Below are 11,838 nucleotides of genomic sequence, written 5' to 3' on the forward strand. Positions count from 1 at the left end.
CTCACTGTACACACACTAGACATAGACATACTACACACACTGTACACACAACACACTCACTGTACACACACAACACTGTACATTTCAACACAGTTTCATTTGAAGTTCAAAGTCAAGAGTTAAACCAACAACCCCTCAATATAAAAATGTAATTTGGTTAAACATGGCGACTTATTTGACCATTGAACATCACTGTTTTTAGAAAACTCTGTCGTGGTGAAGGTTCTCGTACATGAGCTGCTCTGTTTTCCTGCTAAATTAACAATAATAAACAAAAGAGTTTGTCCAAAAACACTTTTCCTAAACGGCACAGAGCCATCGCCTCTAGAGCTGATTTTGTGCGATTTGAGTTTCTTTTAACAAACTCCTTCAGAGAAGGTGGTGCAAGATTATTCAAAACTTTATATACCAAAATTAAGTCTGCATATTTGATTGTGTTTTCCCAATTTGTGTTGTCCCAAATTTTCTGCAGTAGTGATCATTTGTAGGCTTTTTGTCCAATACTTAAAGTTAGGGTGACCAAATGTCCGTTTTTCCCCGGACATGTCCGTTTTTTGCGTCCTGTCCTGGGCATCTGGGTTTTTTTTTTTTTTAAGTGATGGAAATGTCCAGGTTTTCATTACTGTGCATTGGGGCCATTAAATTGAGCGTCTCTCGTAGCGTCTGTGACTCAGAAGGAGCGAGACACAAACAGTCTGCAACATGCCGAAGCACAAATGCACATTTAACAGTGACTTGTACAAGAAATTCTCCATTTTCCATCCCGGTCGGGACATGTGGGAGGCCATGTGCACAGGTTGTGAGGTGAGTACAGTGGTCCCTCGTTTATCGTGGAGGTTACGTTCTAAAAATAACTCGCGATAAGTGAAATACATGAAGTAATCAACTTCTATATTTTACAATTATTCTATGTGTTTTAAGGCTGTAAAACCCCTCAGCACAAACTTTATACACTTTTCTCAGACAGGACAGTTACACTTTTTACATCCTTCTTAAAACTTATTGCTGTTGTCGTCCTTTTGTTATTTTCCTCCTTCTTTATGTAACAAACCGAAGATTCATTTATTCCATAATGTAGCCCTACAGTGCAGAGTCCTGCACGGGTCCATTTTTGAGACCCGTATTACAGCACCGCACTCGGCTGTTAACCCGAGATTATATCAAACTTTTGCGCTGCCTACACCACAGACTGAACCGAGATTAAACCAGGACTAACCCAGGACTGAAGAGGAGGACTAAACCAGGACTGAACTAGGACTAAAACAGGAGTAAAACAGGACTAAACCAGAACTGAAGCAGGACTCAGTGTCGGGACGGGCTCGGAGTTGACCGCAGGAGAAAGGACCGATGGAGAGCTCCGCACCTCACAGAGTTAAGAGCGGCAATTGCTCAGTCGTGCTTTGTGGACAAACTGCTCAGCGTTCTATCTTGTAAGTCCAAGATTAGTCCTGGTTTAGACCTGGTTTAGTCCTGACCCACCCGTGTGTAATTACTACTCACCCGTAATACACAGTACGTGTTCTTACGCTGTAAAAAAAAATAAAAAATCTGTGAAACAGCGAGACCACGAAAAGTGAACCACGATATATCGAGGAACAACTGTAGCTCAATGTCGAGGCCCCACCTCCCACCCCTGGTAAGGTGTCCGGGTTTTCACAAACGGAAACATGGTCACCCTACCTCAAGAGCTTTCAGCTAATTTACTCAAATCATGACAAAACTTTCTTATTTCAAATCATCTTGACATAAAAAGATTTTATTTTTTTCAGTGTACCCCCTCTTTAATGAATTAATTGTTTCTGAAACTACTCAAGATTGTTTCGATGTGCACCAGGTCCCTGTGAGAAAAACTTTTGGTCAAAATGTTGTCAAGTGATTTAAAAGTATGACTCAGATCAGCACAAACCTGCAAGCGCCTTTCATGTCAAGAACTAATCACACATTCTAGAATAAGTTTTCCTGATAAACCTGATCATAATGACGCCCATTGAAAACACGTATGACATGCTGCTGCGCTGTTACGGCTTTGATATAAATTGGGGTTAATGACACCGTCACTCTGAGCCTGTGGCTATAATCTGACAAGGAGGACATGTGTTCATTACATTTATGTACTGCTAATTAAATTTATGTACTGTCACTTTTCCAAACAAGCAAACCAGGATTCTTCACTTTAAGGAATTAAGCTGAAAATGTGTGTTTTGTGAAAGTGTTTTGTGAGGTCCATGGACATTTTTAGCTCCGCTCAAACAGCGACAGATACAGGACTACAACCACTCACCCTTATGTGACAGATAATACTCCCTACAACTGTACAACTCGCCCTTATGTAACAGATAATACTCCCTACAACTGCACAACAACTCGCCCTTATGTGACAGATAATACTCCCTACAACTGTACAACAACTCACCCTTATGTAACAGATAATACTCCCTACAACTGTACAACAACTCACCCTTACGTATGGATAATATTCGTATTTTTACTTGTACATTTACATTTATATCATTATGTTTTATTTGACACCTGTCTGTTGGTATTTTTGCTACTTATTTAGAATTTGTTATGACCATTTACACTTTTGCTCGTTGTTATTATATTTATTGTGATGTGTGAGCTCCTGTGTCCAAGTCATTTCTCTTATGGTGCAATAAAATTGATCAGAGTCTAAAAATAGACCACCATGTTGCCCTGAAAATCACCCGCAGTACTGCTTTTATTTCTCAGGTATAATTAAACACACCCTTCAGTCAGTATTGTAATACTTTCTGGGACCAGAGTTCTGTCACTTCCTCCTCTGCTCATTTAATAAGGTTTAATTTGAGCTCCAGACAATAAGTACAATCAGTAAGTATCAGTCAACAGCTTTTCCATTTGTCTTTAATGATACAACACAGAATGTGGCTCAACAGTAACAATTAGACGAGACCAAGTCACTTTTAAGAAAAGGACAGCTGGCTCACATTTAATTAGTTTATTTAAAAGTGCATTGTGTAGCTTTTCCAGTGGAAGGTGCGACAAATGCCTTTCTCCATTTTATTTGTTTATTAATTTAAAACAAGGACCGTGCACAGAAAACATTAATCTCAGAGAGAAAAGAGACAACGATTATTCCGACATACCCCACCCCCGACATTCCGACACGCATCCATTACAACACTTTTTGATGCCGCCATTCCTCCTTTTATGTCGCCATTCTGACAACCTGCTCATGGTTTAGAGAGTCACCTTTTTGCCTTGTATACACTGCGTGGACCGTGTCTTTTCCCGTACGCCGCGTGGACCGTGTCTTTTCCCGTACGCCGCGTGGACCGTGTCTTTTCCCGTACGCCGCGTGGACCGTGTCTTTTCCCGTACGTCGCGTGGACCGTGTCTTCTCCCTTACGCCGCGTGGACGTGTCTTTTCCCGTACGCCGCGTGGACCGTGTCTTTTCCCGTACGCCGCGTGGACGTGTCTTTTCCCGTACGCCGCGTGGACCGTGTCTTTTCCCGTACGCCGCGTGGACCGTGTCTTTTCCCGTACGCCGCGTGGACCGTGTCTTTTCCCGTACGCCGCGTGGACCGTGTCTTTTCCCATACGTCGCGTGGACCGTGTCTTCTCCCTTACGCCGCGTGGACCGTGTCTTTTCCCGTACGTCGCGTGGACCGTGTCTTCTCCCGTACGCCGCGTGGACCGCGTCTTTTCCCGTACGCCGCGTGGACCGTGTCTTTTCCCGTACGCCGCGTGGACCGTGTCTTCTCCCTTACGCCGCGTGGACCGTGTCTTTTCCCGTATGTCGCGTGGACCGTGTCTTCTCCCGTACGCCGCGTGGACCGTGTCTTTTCCCGTACGCCACGTGGACCGTGTCTTCTCCCGTATGCTGCATCGATCGTGTCTTCTCCCGTACACACTGCGTCGACTGTGTCTTCTCATGTACGCTACATGGCCCACGCCTCCTCCCATGTTCAGCGCGGGCCGTGCCTCTAAACCAAGACTAAATCAGGACTAAAACCAGGTCTAAACCAGGACTAAAACCAGAACTAAAACCAGGACTAAACCATGCACCGCGCCTCCTTCCATGCACCATACACACCGCGCCTCCTACGTCGCCAGTCTGTGAAAATATTTTCCCGACAAGAGCGCCGCCACAACCTGATAATTACCTTGTCTGTTGGAATGAGGGAATGTTGAAAACTAAAGTGCCGCCACTCCAACCAAGAAAAAAAAAAAAACATGTTGGAGTGCAGGGACATTTGATGAAAAATGTAAATGCCGCCACTCCGACAATTAGACAATTAGATGTGTCGGAGTGGCGGTGTGTAACCTAAAGATGTGTCAGATTTAGATACCAGAAGAAGAGCAGATAATAAAACCTTACAGTATGCCCACTCTCTTATACTCTAAATTGCCACACAAAACCATTAAAGGCCATTATGGATCCATTGTTACACATCTTATATCAGTATGGGACAAAGTTAACAATTTTATGGGGATAGGTGACCAATATTTCCTTCAGACACCAATCTTCCATAATTATTCCCTGCTAATTGACAAGAAACCCATCTCTTTTACACCATGGGAGCACAAAGGGGTTACTAACTTCAGTAATATCATAGGCCAGAAAGGATTAAGAGAGTTCCATGATTTGCAAAAATGCTTTAATCTACCAGGTACTTCGTTCTTCTTTTACCTTCAGCTGTGCACAGCATTGCGGTCCCATGGTGTTCCTTGGGGATGCATGCTAAAAAATCACCCTCTTCATTCTATTTTGAACAAAGCAGAAAGCTCTGGTATGATCTCTGAATTATATAAACTAATTGTTAAGTGCACACAAAAAATTCTACCTGTCGAGCAGCTTTGGAAAATTGAATCGAGGGATCATCTGGAGTGGGATTGGAACCAGATTTGGTCCACCATTTTGCTTTCATCAAGGAATCCCAATCACCAGATGATTCATTACAAAATTATTCATAGAGCTTATTTATACCCTAGAACAGTGGTCACCAACCTGTACATCGCGATCAACAGTTCGATCTTCGCTGTGTCCCCGGTAGATCTCCAGCTTAATTCAACAATTTGTGATATTAGATGTGCATTGAAAGTGAGTGCTTACTTTTGTTTAACTTATCTGCGTGAGGCGGTCTTTTCAGAAATGAAAATCATCAAATCCAAGCACAGAAACAGTCTGACTGATAGTCACCTCACAGATTGTCTCAGTTTAGATGTCTGCAACTATAAACCAAACTTCAAAACACTATCCAAGGAAATTCAGACTCAGCCATCACCCTGAGTTTGATAATAATAGAACTTCTCTCATTAACCCTTCAATATACTGTTAATGCTGTTTAGTGATCAAATTTGCACTATTTTGGTTGTTTCACTGCATTTGGTTTGCATTTTGTTTGTATTGCAGTTGCACATTTTTTCTTGCAGAGAGTGTTTTAGTCCCTATTCTGTAATGAGTCTTCCTTAAGTTACAAGACTGCAAAAATAAAGCTGTCTGGAACTATAAACATGATCACTTTTTTTTGGTTGTTATTTACGTTCATGTTGGTAGATCCTGCTCCTTTGTCAGACCAAGCATGTAGATCTTTGTCTGAAAAAGGTTGGTGACCACTGCCCTAGAAGATTACACCAAATGAAAATAAAAGACAATCCATACTGCGATTTTTGCATAGAACAAACTGGGCACTTATGTACATATGATATGGGAGTGCCCGGAGGTGGCACAGTTTTGGGAAAATGTCACAAAGACAATGTCTAAATTAATAGGAATAACCATACCTTGCACTCAGAGGTTTCTTTTGCTAAACGACATGTCCATACTAGCAGGTCTTACAGCTGCCAAAAAAATGGTAATATGCCGGTGGAAATCAGTTCAACCTCTGACTGTGAGAGAACGGCTACTATCTTTCGGAGAAATTGTTCAACTGGAGCTTTCTGCTGCTCGAATGCACGGAGCAAAAACCAAAAACATTTCTTGCTGGTTCAATCTGTTGATCAAACTGAGATCTGAATCTATTGTATAGTTGTTGCCTGGAGATTTTTCATTATAATATATGTTCTTAGAATGTACACAATATGTATACTTTCAGTTAACGTTCTATGTCTGGTACATAACAAGTATGTATAAAGCAATTTCTGTTGATGTCTTATGACGGAGGAAATTTGCCGTGTTTTGTATAGAGGGAATATAAACCTGGATATGTGTGTTTTTTTTTGTGTGTGTGTGTGTGTGTGAATGTGTATATGCATGTGTATGTATATATAACATATATACTATAATATGTGTATATGGGTATGTGTGTTTATTTAGATGCTGTATATATGTATTATATATGTATATGTATATGTGTGTGTACATATGTATGTTGATGCCCATCAATAGGGAGTTTAAGGGTGGGAGGGTGGGGGGTTTAAAAGGGAGAAAAATGCAATGCTAACTGGAATATGTATAACTGCAAATAATAACACTTGAATAAAAATTTGATCACAAAAAGATTTAGATACCAGCTCCTTTCCATCTGCAGTCCTCAGGCAGGTACAAAATACATGAAAGAAACTATTTATATTAAACCAACTCTAACAACATTTCATCAGTAACAGTGTCTCCTTAAAATAACGACAATCTCACAGTCAGAACCTGTATGTGTCATAAACCACCTGTAATTGAGTAAATGTAAAGTAGAGCTGTGTAATGTCACACTGTGGAACATTTCAGGCAGAGCAATGACATGTCCATAGAAACCAGCAGCTGAGGGACGCCCCCAACCAAGAAGTTACATAATGCACAGGACTTATGTTTAAGTTAGCTTTTTAGGCAGAATAAAATACAGTGCGGAAAGTCGACCTTCCGTTCATACCAGAAAATGACCCGTGACCCCCCAACAACACTAATCCGATGGAAATTGGCTCCAGAAATGGAACAATCTAGAGGTGCCAGCTCCCTCGAAGTCATCTGAGTACAGTCAGATGAAGAAAAAAAGGTAAGAGTAAAAAATAGCAGTACAGGTGCTCTACGAGGGTTAAAACAGTGGTCCTTATTAATAAAGGAATTTTAATATATTCAGTTGGAGTGCCTCGGGTTTGAACCTTACCCATTCTTACATTTTTCAGTAAGGGTAATTTTCTGTTCTAAGATCATCTGAGTACAGATCTGAACCTGCACTGTGTGGACACATGAAAACGTTATTACGCTGACGTATGAGCTCTAGTTTTGACCACGTCACTGTGACTTGCTCCTTCCTGATTCTGTGGGTTTGTGACATCCATCATGTGACGCTATTGCAGAAAACAGTTTAAACAAACCAGAGACAAACGGGAAACAGCGGAGCTAGAACTACTTGCTAGTGTACGGTCCACGAAAAGACTGTTTTCACACTTGACATCTTCCTCAGCTCGAAATCGGCTGCTGTAACGTCAGACACGTTTAGCAGAACAAACTTCTGTCACAGAAAGAACGCTCATATTCCACTGAGTCGTGTCCTTTCGTCCGACAGAAGCTGAACTGTGTCAGCGCACAAGGAGTAAGACTTTTTTTTTAGTGCTAAGTTCATGCAAATTAGTGATGTGGTTTTAAGTTTCATTTCTTTTAAAACATAAACAAATCTACACAAAGCTGTGTGGATAGGGAAGGATTGTGGACACAGAAACGACGTGTCTGGACGCAAATCATTTCCGATACGGTGATATGTTCCAGTGTAAACGTAACCTTAGTCTAAACGTGGTCCACTTGGGGCCTCGCGTCTTGCAGCCATGACACTTTGTATGAAGACTAATCATGCCCATCCCTAATGAGGACAGTTACAGAAATGGGGTTTGGATTATAAAAACTACATATGGCCTCAGCCCGTACCCCGTCTGTCTGCACTCAACACTCTCCTGATCCTGTCCGAAAAGTGAGCACCTGAAGAAGAAGAGCAACTGAAGAACTGAAGAACCGCAGCTGCCCAGAGACTCCAGGTGCACTCTGGCTCAGCTGTGCTCTGGATACAGGCGGCTCTCGAACTCATACCTCAGTCGGGTTGACACTGAGGTCGGTGAGCACCTCTTCACCTGCCCTGCAAAGCGAGCACCTTCGGGTCTCCATGTGGGATCTCTACGGACAGACCCCAGAGGAGCTGCAGAATTCCTGGGACTAACATAGAAGTCGGTGATGAAAGACGGTTCAGGTACAAAAAAAGCAACACCGAGGACCACACAACTCATGCGGTCAAGTAAAAAATTGTAAAAAGCTTCACTGTTTGCAATGTGACTATCCAGCCATAAAATGTAAACCACAGTAATGAAACATAAAAGATGAACAACTACATCATTTTATTTACATACAGTGTATGGTTTACGTCAAACTTCATAATACATGTATAAGACGTTGGCATGTGAAAAAAGTCTTTATTGAAAAAAAGAAAATTCACAGTTAAATACAAATATAATGCAAAATTAAAATAAAAAATAGACACAGAATTTACCTCGGCCTCAGGTTTGCCACACTGTTACTATAAAAAGGTCAAAGTAAAAGAGCTTTTGAAAAAAAAAAAAATAATACATTCTGATAAATGTTTAAGATATTACTGCCTGCAGTAGACTTTTTTTTGTAGCAATGGTAATAATAAACAGGAGCATCAACAGTTTACATAGAAAAGTCAGATTTAAGTTACATGAATAAATGTCATACACAAAGAATAATACTAACTGTAAAACACAAGAACTTCAACACATTTGTGTTTCAGTTAAAACAGAAGCATCAGGATGAGTCCCAGAAGAGAATGGACCAAGCTCAATCTCACCAAAGACACAGCTGAGGAGGCAGTAGTAGTAGTAGTAGTAGTCTGCAGTAGTAGTACTAGTCGGGGCTGCAGTAGTAGCAATAGTGGGGCTGCAGTAGTCGGGGCTGCAGTAGTAGCAGTAGTCGGGGCTGCAGTAGTAGCAGTAGTCGGTGCTGCAGTAGTAGCAGTAGTCGGGGCTGCAGTAGTAGTAGTCGGTGCTGCAGTAGTAGTAGTCGGTGCTGCAGTAGTAGTAGTAGTCGGTGCTGCAGTAGTAGTAGTAGTCGGTGCTGCAGTAGTAGTAGTAGTCGGTGCTGCAGTAGTAGTAGTCGGTGTGCAGTAGTAGTAGTAGTCGTGTGCAGTAGTAGTAGTAGTAGTAGTAGTAGTAGTGGTGCAGTAGTAGTAGTAGTAGTAGTAGTAGGTGCAGTAGTAGTAGTAGTAGGTGGTGCAGTAGTAGTAGTAGTAGGTGGTGCAGTAGTAGTAGTAGTAGTAGTAGTAGTGGTGCAGTAGTAGTAGTAGGTGGTGCAGTAGTAGTAGTAGGTGGTGCAGTAGTAGTAGTAGTAGTAGGTGGTGCAGTAGTAGTAGTAGTAGTAGTAGTAGTAGGTAGTAGTCAGTAGTAGTAGTAGTAGTAGTAGTAGTAGTAGTGGTGCAGTAGTAGTAGTAGTAGTAGTGGTGCAGTAGTAGTAGTAGTAGGTGGTGCAGTAGTAGTAGTAGTAGGTGGTGCAGTAGTAGTAGTAGTAGTAGGTGGTGCAGTAGTAGTAGTAGTAGTAGTGGTGCAGTAGTAGTAGTAGTAGGTGGTGCAGTAGTAGTAGTAGTAGTGGTGCAGTAGTAGTAGTAGTAGGTGGTGCAGTAGTAGTAGTAGTAGGTGGTGCAGTAGTAGTAGTAGGTGGTGCAGTAGTAGTAGTAGTAGGTGGTGCAGTAGTAGTAGTAGTAGGTAGTAGTAGCAGTAGTAGTAGTAGTAGTAGTAGTAGTAGTAGTAGTGGTGCAGTAGTAGTAGTAGTAGGTGGTGCAGTAGTAGTAGTAGTAGTAGTAGTAGTAGTAGGTGGTGCAGTAGTAGTAGTAGTAGTAGTAGTAGTGGTGCAGTAGTAGTAGTAGTAGGTGGTGCAGTAGTAGTAGTAGTAGTAGGTGCAGTAGTAGTAGTAGTAGTAGTGGTGCAGTAGTAGTAGTAGTAGTAGTAGTAGTGTTGCAGTAGTAGTAGTAGTAGGTGGTGCAGTAGTAGTAGTAGTAGGTGGTGTGCAGTAGTAGTAGTAGTAGTTGGTGGTGCAGTAGTAGTAGTAGTAGTAGTAGTAGTAGGTGGTGCAGTAGTAGTAGTAGTAGTAGGTGGTGCAGTAAGTAGTAGTAGTAGGTGGTGCAGTAGTAGTAGTAGTAGTAGTAGTAGGTGTAGTAGTAGTAGTAGTAGTAGTGGTGCAGTAGTAGTAGTAGTAGTAGTAGTAGTAGTGGTGCAGTAGTAGTAGTAGTAGTAGTGGTGCAGTAGTAGTAGTAGTAGTAGTAGTAGGCAGTAGTAGTAGTAGTGCAGTAGTAGTAGTAGTCAGTAGTAGTGGTGCAGTAGTAGTAGTAGTAGTGGTGCAGTAGTAGTAGTAGTAGGTGGTGCAGTAGTAGTAGTAGTAGTGGTGCAGTAGTAGTAGTAGTAGTAGGTGCAGTAGTAGTAGTAGTAGTGGTGCAGTAGTAGTAGTAGTAGTGGTGCAGTAGTAGTAGTAGTAGTAGGTGTAGTAGTAGTAGTAGTAGTAGTAGTAGTGGTGCAGTAGTAGTAGTAGTAGTAGTAGTAGTAGTAGTAGTGGTGCAGTAGTAGTAGTAGTAGGTGGTGCAGTAGGTAGTAGTAGTAGGTAGTAGTAGTAGTAGTGGTGGTAGTAGTAGTAGTAGTAGTAGGTGGTGCAGTAGTAGTAGTAGTAGGTGGTGGTAGCAGTAGTAGTAGTAGTAGGTGGTGCAGTAGTAGTAGTAGTAGGTGGTGCAGTAGTAGTAGTAGTAGGTGGTGCAGTAGTAGTAGTAGTAGTAGTAGTAGTAGTAGCAGTAGTAGTAGTAGTAGTAGTAGTAGTAGTAGTGCAGTAGTAGTAGTAGTAGTAGTAGTGGTGCAGTAGTAGTAGTAGTACATGTATTGTGGTGTAGTAGTAGCAGTAGTAGTAGTAGTAGTAGTAGTAGGTGTGCAGTAGTAGTAGTAGTAGTAGGTAGGTGCAGTAGTAGTAGTAGTAGTAGTAGTGGTGCAGTAGTAGTAGTAGTAGTAGCAGTAGTAGTGGTGCAGTAGTAGTAGTAGTAGTAGTAGTAGTAGCAGTAGTAGTAGTAGTCAGTAGTAGTAGTAGTAGTAGTAGTAGTAGCAGTAGTAGTAGTAGTAGTAGTAGTAGGTGCAGTAGTAGTAGTAGTAGTAGTAGTAGTAGTAGTAGTAGTAGTAGGTGGTGCAGTAGTAGTGGGCAGAGTGTTGCAGTTCTCAGTGGTGCAGCAGCTTGGGTCTTGTGTTATTGTCCCGATGGGCGTCACCAGGGGGGAGGAGGATAAATAAGCCGCAGACAGACACAGATTTTCAGAGACACATCCATGAGCTGGGACTGAACTGGAGCCGCCCGGAGGAATCACTGCAAACAAAACACACGACTTTACTGTATATTCACAGATAAAAAGGACAGTCCAGAGTGTTGGAGACGTGTGGAGACACTCTTTAAATATTCCATCCAGTCCTTGTATTTGCAGAGGTCACTGGTGCTAGACGAGTGCATGTCAACGGCCACAGCCAGACTGCCACTAAACATCCTGAATTTACACCCGGAGCGTCAGCAGTAATGTTTTAACTGGAAGTCCTGCAAACGTACAGCGGGGCACTTTCGGTCTATTGGAGTTGGAGGCTGGAGTTCTATTTTTTTCAGCATCAGACCTTCTCCAGACTTTTTCAGGGAAAAAAACAGGAAATGAGCTCGTGGTGTCAAATAAAGGAGCTCAGTCACACGGGAGGAGCTCGGAGTAGAGCCGCTGCTCCTCCACGTCGAGAGGAGCCAGTTGAGGCTCGGGCATCTGTTCCGGATGCCTCCTGGGCACCTTCCTCGGGAGGTGTTCCGGGCATGTCCCGCCGGGAGGAGGCCCCGGGGAAGACCCAGGACACGCTGGAGG

The sequence above is a fragment of the Boleophthalmus pectinirostris genome, unplaced genomic scaffold (genome assembly GCF_026225935.1).
Source record: "Boleophthalmus pectinirostris isolate CB_2022bp ecotype Guang Dong unplaced genomic scaffold, ASM2622593v1 HiC_scaffold_3, whole genome shotgun sequence".
Classification (NCBI taxonomy): Eukaryota; Metazoa; Chordata; class Actinopteri; order Gobiiformes; family Gobiidae; genus Boleophthalmus; species Boleophthalmus pectinirostris.